This window comes from Carlito syrichta, unplaced genomic scaffold, assembly GCF_000164805.1.
Source record: "Carlito syrichta isolate Samal-C Ts95f unplaced genomic scaffold, Tarsius_syrichta-2.0.1 Scaffold309041, whole genome shotgun sequence".
NCBI lineage: Eukaryota > Metazoa > Chordata > Mammalia > Primates > Tarsiidae > Carlito > Carlito syrichta.
Genome location: NW_007253137.1, coordinates 1038596 through 1055650, shown reverse-complemented (window position 1 = coordinate 1055650; position 17055 = coordinate 1038596). Strand labels below are relative to the sequence as shown.

The window sequence follows — 17055 nt, the reverse complement described above, 5'->3', positions numbered from 1 at the left end:
TTTTTTGGAGTTGGAGTCTCACACCTTTGCCCAGGCTGGGGTGCAGTGGCACGCACGCTCACGTTGACCTACTGGGCTCCAGCAATCCTTCCGCCTCAGCCTTCCGAGTAGCTGGAACTACAGACACGCGCTACTACGCCCGGCTATTTTTAATTTTATCGTAGAGATGAGGTCTCACCAAGTTGCCCGGGTGGGTCTCAAACCCGCCGGCTCAGGCAATCCACTTACCTCGGCCTCCCAAAGTACTGGGATTACAGACTGAACCACCGAGACCAGCCTAATATTTTCATAGAGCTAACTATACTTGTGTGCTGGTCATGGTATTATTTGCTCATTTAATCCTTACAACAACCCTAAAATGTAACAACTGTTATAGTTTCCATTTGATGCATGAGGAAAATGGAGAACAAAGAGATTATGTAACATGAGCACGCTGGTAGGTAGCAGAGCCAGGATTTGAACCCAGAGAGTCTTGCTGTGTAATCTATGTTCCAAATACCGCACATTCTCTTAGATGACATAACATCTGTGAAAAGAGTAGGATGCCACCAGAAAGAGAAAGAGAAGCAAAGAAAGAAAGGTTCTAAGAAGAAGAAAGACCTCTTAGAAATTAAAAAAAAAAATGAAAAAGAAACCACAATTAAAATACAATAGAAGGAAAACAGTATGGTGGTTCCTCAAAAAATTAAAAAGAGAATTATCAGATGATCTAGCAATTCCACTTCTGGGTATATATCCAAACAAATTTAAAGCAGGATCTTTTTTATCTTTTTACTTTATTAAAATACTGAGTTTATTTCACATGTATATTTTTGTCTCCCCACCATTTCCATGTCTGACCACCACTACTACTATGCCCTATCATAACATTACATACATATGTAAAACCAAGCAAAGGGTGGAGTTCCATTTTTAAAAACTAATCATGCTTTTGGACAACACATTCTTGGCAATGGAACCTGGACAACATTTATCAAACATGGTAGGGGAAGTTCTCTGCATTATAAAAAGAACAGCCAGATACTAACTGTTACAGAAATGAAATAAGATGGAAGATTTTAACAAACTGTTTAAACTATTTTTTTTTCTTTTTTCTTTTTTTTTGAGTTGGAGTCTTATTCTGTCACCCAGACTGGAGTGCAGTGGCACGCTCCTGGCCACTGCAGCCTCGACCTGCTGGGCTCCGGCGATCCGTCCGCCTCAGCTTTCCAAGAAGCCGGAACTACAGGTGCTCACTACCATGCCCGGCTAATTTTTGATTTATTGTAGAGATGAGGTCTCATCAAGTTGCCGGGGTGGGTCTCCAACCCGCGGGCTCAAGCAATCCACTTGCCTCGGCCTCCCAAAGAGCTGGGATTACAGGCTGAGCCACCGAGCCTGGCCTAAACTATTTTTCTTAAAGAGATTTCCTCCACTGCCAGAGATCTTCAAGAGCTTCCTGGTCAGGAATCCAGGAACAATTCTTCACATCATTGATGAACTTTGCTTCCACTTTGGGAAGAGAACCACCTTTTTCTATACGTGCTTGCATTTGGGCCTGAATGTCTTCTACAGAGTTAGTTCCTTTTGGTGTTTTAGGAGTTTTTTCCTGGTTTTTGATGGATTCTTGATCTTTTGGTCTTGGTGTTGATGGTTTTGAGTTTTTCCATTCTGGTTTGATTTTTGTGCATTTTTGGCTGGAGTGTCTCAGACAGATTTCTTCACTGGAGCTTTTCCTTCAGTTTCCTCGTCACCAAAATCATCATCGTCATCATCCTCATCATCATTGTCACCACCATCGTCATCTTCATTAGCAGCGAGTTTTACTTTTTTCTGAGGAACCTTGCTGCCACCTCCAGGAGCAGATCTCTTTCCAGATATACTTAAGAGTTTTACATCTTCATCCTCTTCGTCTTCTGACTCCGCATCTTCTTCCATAGCTACTAGGTGCTGTCCACTAATATACACAGGCCCCGAACCACCCTTCAAACATAAGACCACGGGTGGTGTTATTTCAAAACCCCCCAGGGAAACCGTTGACTGCACAGGCATTTTTAAAGTTGCCAGTGTTACTTTCATTGGGCTGCCTTCATAATTCATTGCCTCTGCTTCAACAATGTGCAATTCATCTTTTGCCCCAGCTCCTAAACTGACCGTTCTTAAGGATAACTGGTGCTCATTTCATCATTATTCACCTTAAAGTGATAATCTTTGTTGGCCTTTAGTTCACAAGCGAATAGATAGTTCTGGGCCTCAGGGGGCTCGTGTCCATGTCCATCGAATCTTCCATGGGGTGGTGGTGCACACTTAGGTGGGAGAGAAGGCAGACGGAGGTAAACATCTACTACTCTAAAGCATGATCTTGAAGAGATATTTGCATACCCATGTTTTTAACGGCACTATTCCCAATAGCCAAAAGGTGGCGCAACCCAGAATTTATCAACAGATGGATAAACAAATTTGCTCTATCCATTCAATGGAATATTAGTCAGCCTTAACAAGGAGGGACATTCTGACACATGCCGCAACAAAGATGAATCTTCAGGACACTATGCTAAGTGAAATAAGCCAGTCAAAAAGAGACATACTGTGTGACTTCACTTATATGAGGCACTTAGAGTAGTTGAATTCATCGAAACAGAAAGTACTGTAGGATGGGGGTTACCAGGGGCTGGGGGGAGAGGAGATGGGTATAGAGTTTTGCAAGACAAAAAAGTTTGGAGATTGGTTGTACTACAGTGAGAACGTGCTCAACACTACTGAGCTGAACACTTACAAATGGTTAAGATGATACATTTTATGTTATATATATTTTATCAAATTAAAAAATAAAGTAAAAATAAAAAATACAATAGGATTTAGAAAGTTTCACCAACATTTGAAGCATGTTGCACACCTGTAGCTCCAGCTACTTGGAAGGATGAGGCAGAAGGATTGCCTGAGCCTACCAGGTGGAGGCTGAGGTGGCCATGAGCATACCACTGCACTCCAGCCTGGGCAACAGAGTGAGACTTCTACTCAAAAAAAAAAAAAAGAAAGAAAGAAAGTAGGGGAGAAAATTATGAAAGAAGCAAAATAAAGCAGTTTTCTCAGGCTGAAGTACATGAGTTCCCTGAAGAACTCATCGCCTTCCTAGCATAATACATGAAAAAGACCAACACCACTGTAAAATGTCAGAACGCTGAGAATAAAAATGAGCCTACGGTTTTCTAGATAGAAGACAGCAGAGTACACACAAGAGAAACAAGAATGGCATAAGACTTTCCAACAGCACGTTGAAAACTAGCAGGTTTGAGCCATGCTTTCAACATTCTAGATAAAACAATCTCCAGTATAGAATCTTTTTTTTTTTTTTGAGTTGGAGTCTCACTCTGTCACCCAGACTGGAGTGCAGTGGCCGCTCCCGGCCACCGCAGCCTCGACCTGCTGGGCTCCGGCGATCCTTCCGCCTCAGCCTTCCTATCAGCCGGAACTACAGGCGTGCGCTACCACGCCTGGCTGATTTTTTTTTTGATTTATTGTAGAGATGAGATCTTGCCAAGTTGCCCAGGCGGGTCTCGAAACCGCGGGCTCAGGCAATCCACTCACCTCAGCCTCCCAAAGGCACGGGATTACAGGCTGAGCCACCGAGCCCGACTTCAGTATAGAATCTTATAGTCAAAGTAGGATATGGAAGGATTTTTTTTTCAAGTAGAAAAGTTCTCAAAAAATTGACCTTCCACGCACAAATTCTCAGAAAGCCACTCAAGGATGGACGACTCAGAATCCAGGAACTAATGCCCCCCCACCAAGGAAACGGGCAGAGGATGACAGATGGTTGTCCTAGATGGCCAAGATGGAGCAGGAGAGTCACAGGCACCCGGCAGGAGAGGGACCACCATCTCAAGAAAGCACAGGGTAGGGGTCCCTGGTTGAAGGACTCAGCTGAGGACCCATCAAAGCACCTCCAGGAAAGAGCTGGCATTTGTGTCTGCCACGACAGAGGCACACATCTGCCAAAAAGGAAAACGAAGAACAGGTGAACTAAATAGTCTTGCCTGCTTCTGCACCTGAGACTGGAGGGCCTGGGGGGCAGGGGGAGGGGAAGAGGTGGAGCTAGGAAGGGCAAGAACAAGCTTCGTATGCCCTACCCTGCCCCTAACTCCCTCCTCATGACTGACCCCAAGACACAGACCAGGCCTCACCTGGAGGAAGAAGGGAGTTTTCAGTGGGATGAGATGTTAAAATTTTGATTTACATTTGACGGAAATTTTTAACACCTGAAAGTGTCAAGAAAGCTGCTGGATGTGCCCAAGATGCTATCCATGGGCTGGGCTGTGGGGTAGGGACATCACAGAGTGTGTGCAAGGGAAGAGGTAGGAAGGACAAAGCTGACTGGGGACTGTACCCCACTGGCTTCAGCCCCCATAATAAACTTTCATAATCAGGTATAAAATTATCAAGGTGACCCCTGGAAAAACTGGAAGCAGCCTATACCAAAAGGAAAACACATTCACATGCACACACACACATCCCAAAAAAGAAAATAAGGCTGGGCGGGGTGACTCACACCGGAAATAATAGCACTTTGGGAGACCAAAGTGGGACGATCACTTGAGTTAGGAGCTCAAGACCAGACTAAGCCACTGCAGCCTCGACCTGCTGGGCTCTGGCGATCCTTCCACCTCAGCCTTCCGGGTAGCTGGAATTACAGGCATGCGCTACCACGCCCGGCTGATTTTTTTGATTTATTGTAGAGATGAGGTCTCGCTGCCCAGGTGGGTCTCAAACCCGCGGGCTCAGGCAATCCATTCACCTCGGCCTCCCAAAGGCACGGGATTACAGGCTGAGCCACCGAGCCCGGCTCAGCTTCTCTATTTGAATTTGTGGTGACCATTGTGCTAGGTGCAGAGAACAGCACCCACAGGCGGGGTCCTGGGCCTTCTAGAAGAGCAGGCCAGAAGCAACCAGGTTCCGCCAAGTCTACATCTGCATCTGGATCTGTTGCTTATTAATTTGGACTCCAGTGTTTCTCAAACCTTGGTCCTGAGCTAACTGATGTTGGGTCTTCAAATGCTTCAAGGTTCTTGGGTTTTGGTTCTCAATTTCAATGTGACAGAAGTCATCTTTGGATGATTTGGTTGAAAAGAAATTTGTTAGAAGGTATTAGGAAGCTCACAGACTCTTCGGGTGTGCTGGGGAACTGGGCATGGATGACAACCAGGACCAATGTTCTAAACCATGGCACAGAGCTGGTCTTGTGAAGGCATCATTGTCACCACATCTGGGCCCAGTCCATGCTGCTAGTATTGGTGCTGGCTGCTGCCCCTGAGCCGTGGTGTGGCCACCACCATGGCCACCCCCATGGATTTTACACAAGTCCTACTTCTTTGCATCACTAGCCCGCCCAAGCCAAAAGGAAGGCCAGGGTTGAACTTTCAGATTCTATAATGGGGAGTGGCCTTTTTCTATCACCAAGATTGGCAAGGTGAGAAATTCCCCAAACATGGGAAAGTTAGTTGCATACTCACAACCAAAACAAACAAACACATAAACAAACAACCAAAAAAACAAATCACAAATTCTCCCCTCAACTAGCCTATGGTTCTTTATTTTTTTTGAGTCGGAGTTTCACTCTGTCGCTCAGGCTGGAGTGCAGTGGCACAATTACAGCTACCACAGTCTCTACCTGCTAGGCTCTGCCGATCCTTCTGTCTCAGCCTCCTGAGTAACTGGAACTACAGGCATGTGCCACCATGCCCGGCTAATTTGTTGATTTATTGTAGAGATGAGGCCTTGCCAAATTGCCCAGGCTGGTGTCGAACCCCTGGGCTCATAGCCTGTGGCTCCAGTCCTGCTCTCCTATGGCCATCTGACCTCTCACTGTTAATTTTAATTCCTGTATCTGTGGCACCATTGTGACCAGTTTATTAAAGTAGACTTAATTAATATGAAATACATGATGACTTCCCAGAGCTGGGATATGACTGGCTTTCTAAACAATTGTATTAACGTTAAAAGATTTTGAACAGAAGGTTTATAATCTTGAGAACCTCAACAGAATTCAGTAACATTCAATGTGACAGCCGAATTAGCAGTTGACAGGAGTACTTAGGCAGGAAAATGGTATGTCAGTTAAACATTAATGGATAAGAATTATTTCTATCAGTCACTAATAAACATTAGTTGAAATGAAATGAAAGCATTCTATCAAAACATAATTGCTTGAACTGCTTAGTAGCATTTGCGTTCTTTTTTTTTTTTTTTTTTTGAGTTGGGGTCTCATACTGTGGTCCAGGTGGCATGATCATGACCCGAAGCAGATGGGAAGCTTCTTGTGGGCGCCACAGCAACGAAGCCAGAGGTGTACTGGCAAATCTTGGACATCTTGCTGCCTGTGTAGTACTTGTAGCTAAACTGATGTTTCCTCTTCTAGGAGCTATTCCCTTTCTTCTCCTGTCCCTGGATGACACCACCAGGATTTCCCAGGAAACCACTTTCCAGCCCCTAAAAGGATCACCTCCATCTTTGTGAGCAGCATTTTTCCGACCTAGATGTAGGTCCCCAAGGCTCTTCCTATGACTGCCCAGCCAGCCCCCCAGGCTTTCCTTGTGGCCTACCTGCTAGGTGCACATCCTCCTCTGAAGAGCTGCCATTTTACCTGTCTCTTGCACTAACACCTGTTAGGAGGCATCAGGTGTGAGAGAAGAGTCTCTGCTAGTATCTCTCCATTCTCTGCAGGGGTTTTGGGATCGCAAAGGGAATGTTCTTATTAAGTTGGTGTAATTAGATACATCATTTTCAGGAGTATAAACAGAAATATTTTACTGGGTAGAGGGAAAGAAATCCATCTTCTCATGAAGCACTTCTGAGTATAGAGGTGATTGCCTGAATGTTAAGGACTCTTCTTTTTTCTTCTGTAAAATACTACATAAATGCATTTTAATAAATTTCTGCTATACTAAAAGAGTAAAACAAAATAAAAACTATGGGTGCAGTGGCTCACGCCTATAATCCCAGCACTTTGGGAGGCCGAGGCAAAAGGATTGCATGAGCCCAGGGGTTCAAGACCATCCTGGGCAACTTGGCGAGATCTCATCTCCACAATAAATCGAAAAATTAGCCAGGCATGGTGGCATATGCCTGTAGTTCCAGCTACTTGGAAGACTGAGGTGGAAGGATTACCTGAGCCCAGCAGGTCGAGGCTGCAGTGGCTGTGAGAGTGCCACTGCACTCCAGCCTGGGCAACAGAGTGAGACTCCAACTAAAACAAACAAGCAAACGAAAAAACAAAACTAAAGACAGCACTAATTGTGAGGAAGAATACAGATTTAACGTATTATCCCCTATTCAGCGCTGCTGTAGGCGGTACCTTGTGTAATGTGACCTGTAGTGTGCTTTATATGAGGGGGACCCACAAAAACCCAGAATCTTTTCTTGGAGGATGAGCCCCTTGTATTACAGGGTCCCTCCACTAAATAAGTGTTCTAGGAACCCATTGGCATCACGGTACCAGTTGGCATTGTTGTGAGAGGCTGCATTTGGCTTCAGTGAATTTTTTTTTTTTTTTCAGATCTTTCAATGCGTTTACCCATTTCATATTGGGTGATTCATGAGCACACCTACCCATGCTGCACTGCGTATTCAGCAGTTTTTGACCAAAAATGGTGTGACCCCTGTACTCCACTTTTCCTATTTACCCAAGTTTGCTCTGAGCGACTTTTTTTTTGTTATTACTGTTGTTTCTCCAGATTAAAAGAGTCCTCAAAGGGCAACATTTTGCTGATGTGGAAGAGATGAAACAAAAATTGGCAGAAGCACTAAGAAGCATCAAAATTTACGAGTTCAAAAACTGCTTTGAGCAGTGTAAAAGCATCTTGATAGGTATATTGCATCAAAGGGAGAGTACTTTGAAGGTGACTGAAATATAAACATGTAAGAATGAATACACAATTTTTTATAAATAAATTTTGGGGTTTTTTTTGCCTCCCCCCGCGTATGTGGTTTGACTCAAAGTTATTGTTTCATTGGGGCAAAGAGGAGTAATGGCAAATAGTTTTGACATACAATAATCAACGATAATAAAGTTACTTTTCTAGGGGATTTTTTTTTCCCGTTGAGTTGGAGTCTCACTTTGTTGCTCAGGCTGGAGTGCAGAGGTGTGCTCAATTCCACTGCAACCTCGATCTGCTGGGCTCAGGCAATCCTTCTGTCTTAGCCTTCCAAGTAGCTGGAACCACAAGCACGTGTCACCACGTTCAGCTAACTTTTTGATTTATTGTGGAGATGAGATCTTGCCAAGTTGCCCAAGCTGTTCTTGGACCCCTGAGCTCAGACAAACCTCTTGCCTCGGCCTCCCAAAGTGCTGGGATTACAGGTGTGAGCCACTGCTCCCAGCCTCTAGGTGATATTTTAATCACAAAGTATTTTTTCCCCAAACAAAAAATACTTCTAAACTCATAGCCATAAAATCTATACATTTGTGACTAAACCCAGGACTAGGCCAAGGAATAACGCTTCTTCTTATCATCTCTAGACCATTATTAATTCAAGGTTTTCTTATCCAGTGGAAGGGTGGACACAATTCTTTTTTTTTTGAGTTGGAATCTCACTTTGTCACCCAGGCTGGAGTGCAGTGCCATGCTCATGGCCACCGCAGCCTCCACCCATTGGTCTCAGTGATCCTTCCACCTCAGCTTCCAAGTAGCTGGAATTACAAGTGTCACCATGCCTGGTTAATTTTTTGATTTATTGTAGAGATGAGATCTCATCAAGTTGCCCAGGCTAGTCTCAAACCCCTGGACTCAGGCAATCCTCTCACCTCCACCTCCTGAAGTGCTGGGATTATAGGCATGAGCCACCGCACCTGGCGGACACAATTCTTATGGGAAATAAAGCTTTTTCCTTTCTTTTTACTGAGCAAAACAAACAAGTATGTTTCAGGGGCCTTTTGCTGAAGTCTTTTTCTCTTAGCCCCGAAATGTTCCCTTGAAGTGAAGCATGTGCGTGTGTGAATGTGTATTGATGTGTGTGTATGGTGTGTGTGTGTGTGTGTGTGTGTGTGTGTGTGTGTGTGTGTGTATGCTTCGGATTCCTCATGGAACGAATGTGTATGTATGTATGTGTGTGTGTGCATGCGTGTGTATGTGTGTATGTTCATGTATATATATGGTCCTCTGAAATCCTTTTCTGACCGCCTCCTCCAGAAGGGTCTCCCTGGTTAACCTATTCAAGCTGGGCTGGCTCCACCCAGTTTCTCTCCATGTTAGCTCTTATCATAGTTTGTGATTGTTTTATTTCTTAGTTCTCTTACTTCTCTGCTGGACTGTTCACTCCCTGAGGCTAAGATTACCAGTCCTGTTCAATGTTGTATTCTCAGCACTAACGACAGCATCTCAAACGACGAAGGCATCATCTGTTCAGGAAGTAAGTGGTGAGCAATGGACAATGGTCCTGACCTCCTGGAACCTTTGAATGAAAAAAACAAATGAATGAAGACACATTATTCTCAGTTTGCTGATGTAAACTAAAATCGCTCGTAGCTAGTGACTTAACAATATTTACTTATGAATAAACAGAATTTTTTTCCCCTACCGTTGATTATCACTGGAATAAAAGAGAGTGGTCCTGAGAAGAACTCACAGAGTGAATTCAGAAGTGTTAGTAGGCTGGCTGTGGTGGCTCATTCCTGTAATCCCAGCATGTTGGGAGGCCGAGGTGGGAGGATCGCTTGAAGCCAGGAGTTCAAGGCCAGCCTGTGCAACAAAGTAAGACCCCATCTATACAAAAAAATAGAAAAATTAGCCCAGTATGGTGCCTTGGGAGGCTGAGGCAGGAAGATTGCTTGAACCCAGGAGGTCAAGGACGCAGTGAGTTGTGATCGTGCCACTGCACTCCTGCTTGGGCATGAGAGTGAGATTCAGACTCAAAAAAAAAAAACAAGTGTTAAGATATATACAGGGTTGGAAGAACTCAGAGAGAAATTCACATTTGCTTGGTAACCTGTAAGATAAGCTTGAATTTCCAGATCACAATGCCGGGAGGAAGCCCAGGGTTCCCCTGAGATTTTAGCCTTCTGCCATGAAGAAGTGCTGAGCTTATTCTACAGACATCTCCAAAGCTGGAGTCCAGAGAAGTCTCCCCAAAATATTCTGTAAGTTAATTAGATTCTCTTTCAGCATTGAACTGTTGGTATCTGTTCAACAGCAATGGCTGTGCTAAGACAATTATTCTGAGGACAAGGGGTTCCAGCAGTCCAACCCTGAAGGCGGTCCATCACCTCACAGGGGAAGGAGCTGTCAGAGGGGAAGGATGAGCCCAGGGGAGAGAGGTGGACTTTTCATAGCCTGTGTGAGCGAAAGGGACCATGGTGGGAAAAGGGGCCTTGGAGGGGCTCTGCCTCGCAGTTCCTGGGAACCAGTGGCGAGGGTTGTGCTCTCAGAAGCTGGGCTTCTCAATGGCCCGGATAGAGGCTTTGCCTGTGATTACAGCCAAAGGCCTTTTGGCGACCATCTGCTCCCTGCTTTACAGAGGCTGGATTTGTGGCTGGGCATGGTGGCTCATGCCTGTAATTCCAACATTTTTTTTTCTTTAAAGATAAAATACCTGTTTAACATTTTAAGTGGCACTCAGGTGTGGACATAGTACATTTTCCGAATGCAAATCTAATACTAATTCACATCTAAATGTAATTTGATGTTACAGATAAGATAAAATTAATTCTAATTGAATTCGTAGAGGAATCCCAGCACTTTGAAAGGCTGAGGGGGAGAATTGCTTGAGCCAGGAATTTGAGACCAGCCTGGACCAACCTCGTCTCTACAAAAAAACAAAAAACAAAAAAACTAGCCGGTGTGTGGTGGCGCATCCTTGTAGTGCCAGCTACTTGAGAGGCTGAGGTGGAAAAATCGCCTGAGCCCAGGAGATTGAGGCTGTAGTGAACTGTGATTGTGCCACTGCACTCCAGCCTGGGCCACAGAGTAAGTCCCTGACTCAAAATAAATGAATAAATAAATAAAACAAAGGCAGGATTTGCTATCAGAACACAGCACTTCTTACTTCATAGGAGTGTTTTCACGGCCTGTCAGGTTTCAGGTAGGTCCTCTGGATTTATCAACCTCTGCCAGTAGTTCTTAACTTGTGGTGATTTCGTCACCCCAGGGGACAGTTGGCAATGTCTGAAGATTTTTTTTTTTTTTTTTGAGTTGGAGTCTCACCCTGTCGCCCAGGCTGGAGTGCAGTGGCCGCTCCCGGCCACCGCAGCCTCGACCTGCTGGGCTCCAGCGATCCTTCCGCCTCAGCCTTCCAAGTAGCTGGAACTACAGGCGCGCACTACCACGCCCGGCTCATTTTTGATTTATTGTAGAGATGAGGTCTCGCCAAGTTGCCCAGGCAGGTCTCGAACCCGCGGGCTCAGGCAATCCGCTCACCTCAGCCTCCCAAGGCGCGGGATTACAGGCTGAGCCACTGAGCCTGGCGTCTGAAGGTGTTTTTGGTTCCCCCACTGGCATCTAGGGAGTAGGGCCCGGAACACTGCTAAACATTCTGCACCGCACAGGGCACAATCCAGCATCATCTGCTCCAAAATGCCAACAGTGCCAAGACGGAGAAATCCAGGGCCATAACAATGCCATCCAATCATTTTCCAGGGAAGTGCATGACTGTAATCGTAAAAATAGAACAGCAACTCGCATGTTATCTTCTTTTTTTTCTTTTTGAAAGGGTAAACTGAGGAAAGGTGGGCTGGTGCTGTGGGAGTAATGCAAGATTGCAATCAGTATGAAGTAGAAGAAAGTAAAGTTTATTATTCACCTTTCGCAGATGGAAAGGGGGCCGGCATTCAGAGGTAAGTGTAGTATCGAAGGCTGGGAAGCTGAGTATATTATGACTCTTGAAGGGGTTTACTTTAGGATGTGAAAAGTATCCAGAGTTTTATTTTTTTGATGTAGATAACAGAAGTCACATAAGTATTGTATCGTGGCATCACCAGGTACCAGTATTTCATTACTCCAGGTAATGACGGGAGGCCGGCCACAGTAAACTGATAATGACACATCAAGGCCAGAAGCACAAAGCCTTGGACAATTTGGGCTGCATACTTTCTAGGTGGTTACAGTTTTTGCTTATTCCGGGAGTTCTAGTTCAGGCTTGATTAAACATTATACATAAAATTAAAAGACATGAAAGAAAACAGTTGTCCTTTAGAGACTAAGAGAACAGATACTTTCTGAGTGTTAGAAGGTTTCAATAGGGCTTATTTCTTATCTAGGTCTGGCGGAGGTGTTTCCAGGGACATGCAGTCCTTTGCTTATATCTCCTGCTTGTTGGAGGCTCAATGAAAATGGTCGTGTTTCCTTCAGTACCAGCAACAGTTACTAGATCCAAGGACAGTGAAGGGGAATGAGGGAAAAAATGTCTACTTTTAAGTTTAAAAAGCTTCTGCATTTCAGAGTTTCTCTCCTTTCACTTTGTATAAGATTTTATTTATTTACTTATTTATTTATTTGAGTCAGAGTCTCACTCTGTTGCCCAGGTTGGAGTGCAGTGGCACGCTCACGGCCACCGCAGCCTCGACCTGCTGGGCTCAGGTGATCCTTCCGCCTCAGCTTTCCAAGTAGCTGGAAGTACAGGCACGCACCACCACATCCGGCTAATGTTTTGATTTATTGTAGAGATGAGATCTTGCCAAGTTGCTCAGGCTGCTCTTGAACTCGTGGGCTCAGGCAATCCTCTTGCCTTGGTCTCCCAAAGTGAACGAAAGGGACCATGGTGGGAGAAGGGGCCTTGGAGGGGCTCTGCCTCACAGTCCTTGGGACCATAGGCGTGCGCCACCGTGCCCGGCCTGTGCAAGATTTCTTAAAGGAGTTTACAGAGTAGTATCCAGATTCCAAATACAGCTGCCGAAGAGACCGTTATACTGAGGGGACTGACTGGGGCACAGCCCTGGCTTTGCAATCTTCTTTTCTGACATGGGGGTGGTGGGCAGAATCTCATCTTTGGGTTCCACAATGCTCACGTGGTCAGGCGGCGGCATTTTAGGGCTAGTTTTACCAGCTGGGTCCCAGGGCAGCATGGCTTCACCGTGGTGCCCACCGCACCCATTCTGAGAAGCATATGGTGCACAGTGGTGCTAACAGAGTGCATGGGGTCCCTGCTGTGGCTCTCCAGTTCATTTACACACTTCATGGTTGTCGTCCTCTGCCCTCGGAGTTTCCCAGACACCATGACCTTGCAGCTATCGGCCCTGGTCTCCATGATGAATCGCAGCATACCACAGCAGCCCTCTGCACAGCAAGCCCTCCTAGAAGTTTGTAAAGCAGCGACTCAACCTGGGCAGTGGCATGCAGACCTCTTGGGAACAGCTTTTCAGCATAAAGCTCTGTGCTGCCCTCTGGGCAGCCAAACCTCTTATAAATGACAGCGGTCAATTCCTGAATCTACTGGCCCTTCTCATCAAGACCACTCTGTGTTCTGGTGGCTAAGATAATGATTTCTTTCCTATTTGGGTTAACTGGGACCTCAACTCCAGAGGAGCCATCTTCTGCCAGCTCCTGAATGAGAAACTCCTTCAGTTCAGTTTTGAAGATGCCAGCTGCAGCAACTTCCTGTTCTTGGAATATTCCCTGCCATCTTGCCACCATGTACCACCGAAAGAAAAGTATTTAATCTTTTTGACTAGAGTAAAATTTATTCAGTCTTAGGGAGAATTTTCTTTCACTTTAATAAAGCGGGCTGGGGTAGTATAGAAGGGTCAGGTATGGTGGCTCATTCCTATCATCCTAGCACTTTGAGAGGCCAAGGTGAGAGGATTGCTTGAGTCCAGGAGTTTGAGGCCAGCGACAGTGAGATCCCAACTCAAACAAAACAAGAACAAAGGTTGACTTAATCCATAGAACAGCAGACGAGTGGTGATAACATTGTGACTGCAGTCTTACCAACTGGTGTGGAAGATGGTTTCTCTGTAGAAACAGATTCTGAGCTGCAGCTCAAGCAGCAGGCTCAGTAGCTAGAGGTGATTTCAGAGGACATAGATGCAAGTCAACTCTGAGCCACCTGAGGCTGTGCACATTTATTGCTGCCTCAGTACAACCAAGACTCTATCAGCAATCAAGACGAGGGAGGTCGGGTGGGAAACTCACAGAGCCGGCACTGGAATGTCCGGTGTGTGCGGGTGTGCAGAATGGATCTGACATGGAATTTTACTTCTACTGTTTCCTGACTGTATGGCCTTGGAGAAGTTGCTTAACCTCTCTGAATGTCTTTCTGGGCCGGCTCAGAGGCTCACAGCTGTAACCCTAGTGCTTTGGAAGGCCAAGGTGAGAGGATCGCTTGAGGCCAGGAGTTTGACACCAGCAAGGGCAACATAGCAAGACCTCACTTATCTCTACAGAAAAAAAAAATAGGAAAAAAATAGCTAGGCATGGTGGCCTGCACCTATACCCTCAGCTTCTTAGGAGGGTGAGGTGGAGAATTGCTTTAACTCTGGAATTTGAGGCTGTGGTGAGCCGTGATTGTGCCACTGCACTCCAGCCTGGGTAACAAAGTGAGACCCTAACTCAAACAACAACCACCACCACCAGAACAGCTTTTTATTAACCCCAACTGACATCCTTGGAAGTGTTTTAAGGTACTGTTGTTTGAGCAGTACCTTAATGTCTCATGTCCCCTTCTCCAGGACACAGTGTGATTACGTTGGGCCTTCAATACATCTAGTTCAATGCTTTAGATAGTGGACCACAGACCTCAGAAAATGAGCCCAAGTCAGGCAAACGAGTGAAAGTGGCTTGATCTCCACTGTCTGGGTCTTAAGACAGAGCTGACTTACTTCCTGTTGAAGCACAGCCCTGGAAAGAATGTGACCTCTAAACTTAGGACAGTTGGAGATGGCTGCACCAGCAGAGAAGGAGTCTCCCAGTGGCTTTGAGACGGGCCAGCTGATCAAGCTTCCAGCTCAGGTTGCCCCAGATTACTCACAGCTGTCCCCAGACTGCGGGGCCCTGGGGCTGTGGGTCTTACCCTGTGTCAGGTGCTTGTTATCAAACACGGCCTGTGAGGTGGGAGTCACCTGATCGGCCTGCAAGCCTTGCCTAAACTCCAGAGTGGATTAGAAAGGGCTGGCAACGTGAACTGCCACCATGTCCTCACACCTAGCAGTCTCCCCCTTTCCCAGGACACGTGTATTTTTTTTTTCTCTTTAACTTCTAACAAAAGCTGGATTTCTCCTTCCCTGATAAGTTGGAGCGTAGTCTAGCCTTATGGTTAAAGGGGTGCGCTCTGGAGCCAAACTTCCTGGGCCCGAAGCCTGTTTTTCTGTTTTATTTTGTTTTAAAGTAACACAATTAATTTTTAAGAGAAGGTTTAGGTTCACAGCAAAATTGAGCAGAAAGTACAGAAAGGTCCTACGTACCTCTTGTCACCACACACATAACCTCCCCCACTATCAGCATCCTCCACCAGAATGGCACATGTTTCACCATTGATGAACCTACGCTGACATGTCATTGTCACCCACAGTCCACAGTTCACATGAGGACTCACTCTTGGTGTTGTTGATTCTGTGGCTTCGGGTAAATATTTAACGCCATGTATCCATCTCCGTCGTGGCATACAGAGTGTTTTCCCTGCCCTAAAGGTCCTCTGTGCTCTGCCTACTTATCCCTAGGCATTCCCTCTCCCATTCCCTGGTGACTCCTGATCTTTCAGTTTCTCCAGAGTTTTGCCTCATGTCACATAGTTGAAATCCTACCATGTGAAGTCTTTCAGATGAGCTCCTTTTACCTAATAATATGCATTTAAATTTCCTTCATGGCTTGATAACCAATTTATTTTTATTTATTTTGTTTTGTTTTGTTTTGTTTTGAGACTCTTTTGCCCAGGCAGAAGTGCAGTGGTATGATCCCGGCTCACTGAAGCCTTGGCCTCCTGGGCTCAAGTGATCCTCCTGCCTCAGCCTCCTGAGTAGCTGGGACTATAGGTGTGCACCTCCATGCCCGGGTAGTTTTTTTATTTTTTTGTAGAGACAAGATCTTACTATGTAGCTCGGGTTGGTCTCGAACTCCTGGGCTCAACCCATTCTCCTGTCTCAGCCTCCTGAAGTGCTGGGATTTTAGGCGTGGATAACCGCATCTGGTCTCATTTCTTTTTAGAACAAAATGAGAGTCCTTTTTCCAGATGTACCACAGTGATTTATCCATCCTACTGAAGGACATCTTGGTTGCTCCAAAGTTTTGTCAGTGATGAGTAGAGGGTCTATAAGTGTCCGTGCAGGTTTTTGTGTGGACATAAATCTGCAATTCATTCAGGTAAATACCAAGGAGTGTGATTGCCGGATCATATGGTAAGAGCAGGTTTAGTTTTGTAAGAAACGGCCGCACTGTCTTCCAAAGTAACTGCACCATGTTGCCTTTTCGCCAGCAGTGAATGTGAGCTCCTGTCACCTCACATCCTCCAGAGCAGTTGACGTTGTGGGCGTTCTGGGTTTCTGAGGCCTGGTTTTGCTACTTCTTTGCTTCTGACCATGGGAGGCAAGTCATTGAACCTCTCTGCCTTGGTTTCCTAGTTTGTAAAACATAGGCAACAGTAGCATGTGTATAATTGAGCTGATATGAGAGTTACTAGAGGAACCCATGTAAGGCATGTAGAAGAAGCCTGGTGTATGTATGTAGACTCCATCAACATTAGCTAGGATGTTTGAATTATGTTGGATTTCTGTTAAGAAACACCTGAGATTCTTGAGCACAAAATAACTTTTAGTTTTGGGGATGGATTCCATGAAGTTTTTTTTTTTTTTTTTTTTTTTTTGAGTTTGGAGTCTCAATCTGCCACCCAGGCTGGAGTGCAGTGGCATGATCCTGGCTGGAGTGCAGTGGCATGCTCCTGGCCACTGCAGCCTCAACCTGCTGGGCTCAGGCAATCCTTCTGCCTTAACCTTCCAAGTAGCCAGAACTACAGGCGCACACTACACGCCCAGCTAGTTTTTTGATTTGTTGTAGAGACAAGGTCTCACCATGTTGCCTAGGCTGGTCTTGAACCCGTGAGCTTAGGCAATCCTCTCACCTCAGCCTCCCAAAGTGCTGGGATTATAGGCTTGAGCCACTG

General features: G+C 45.6%; 2 pseudogenes; both read right to left on the bottom strand.

Annotated features, from left to right (window-relative positions):
- Positions 1-1396: 1396 nt before the first annotated feature.
- On the bottom strand, positions 1397-2269 carry LOC103269043 (annotated as a pseudogene).
- Positions 2270-12823: 10554 nt separating this feature from the next.
- Positions 12824-13598, bottom strand: LOC103269057 (annotated as a pseudogene).
- Between the last annotated feature and the right edge of the window lie 3457 nt (positions 13599-17055).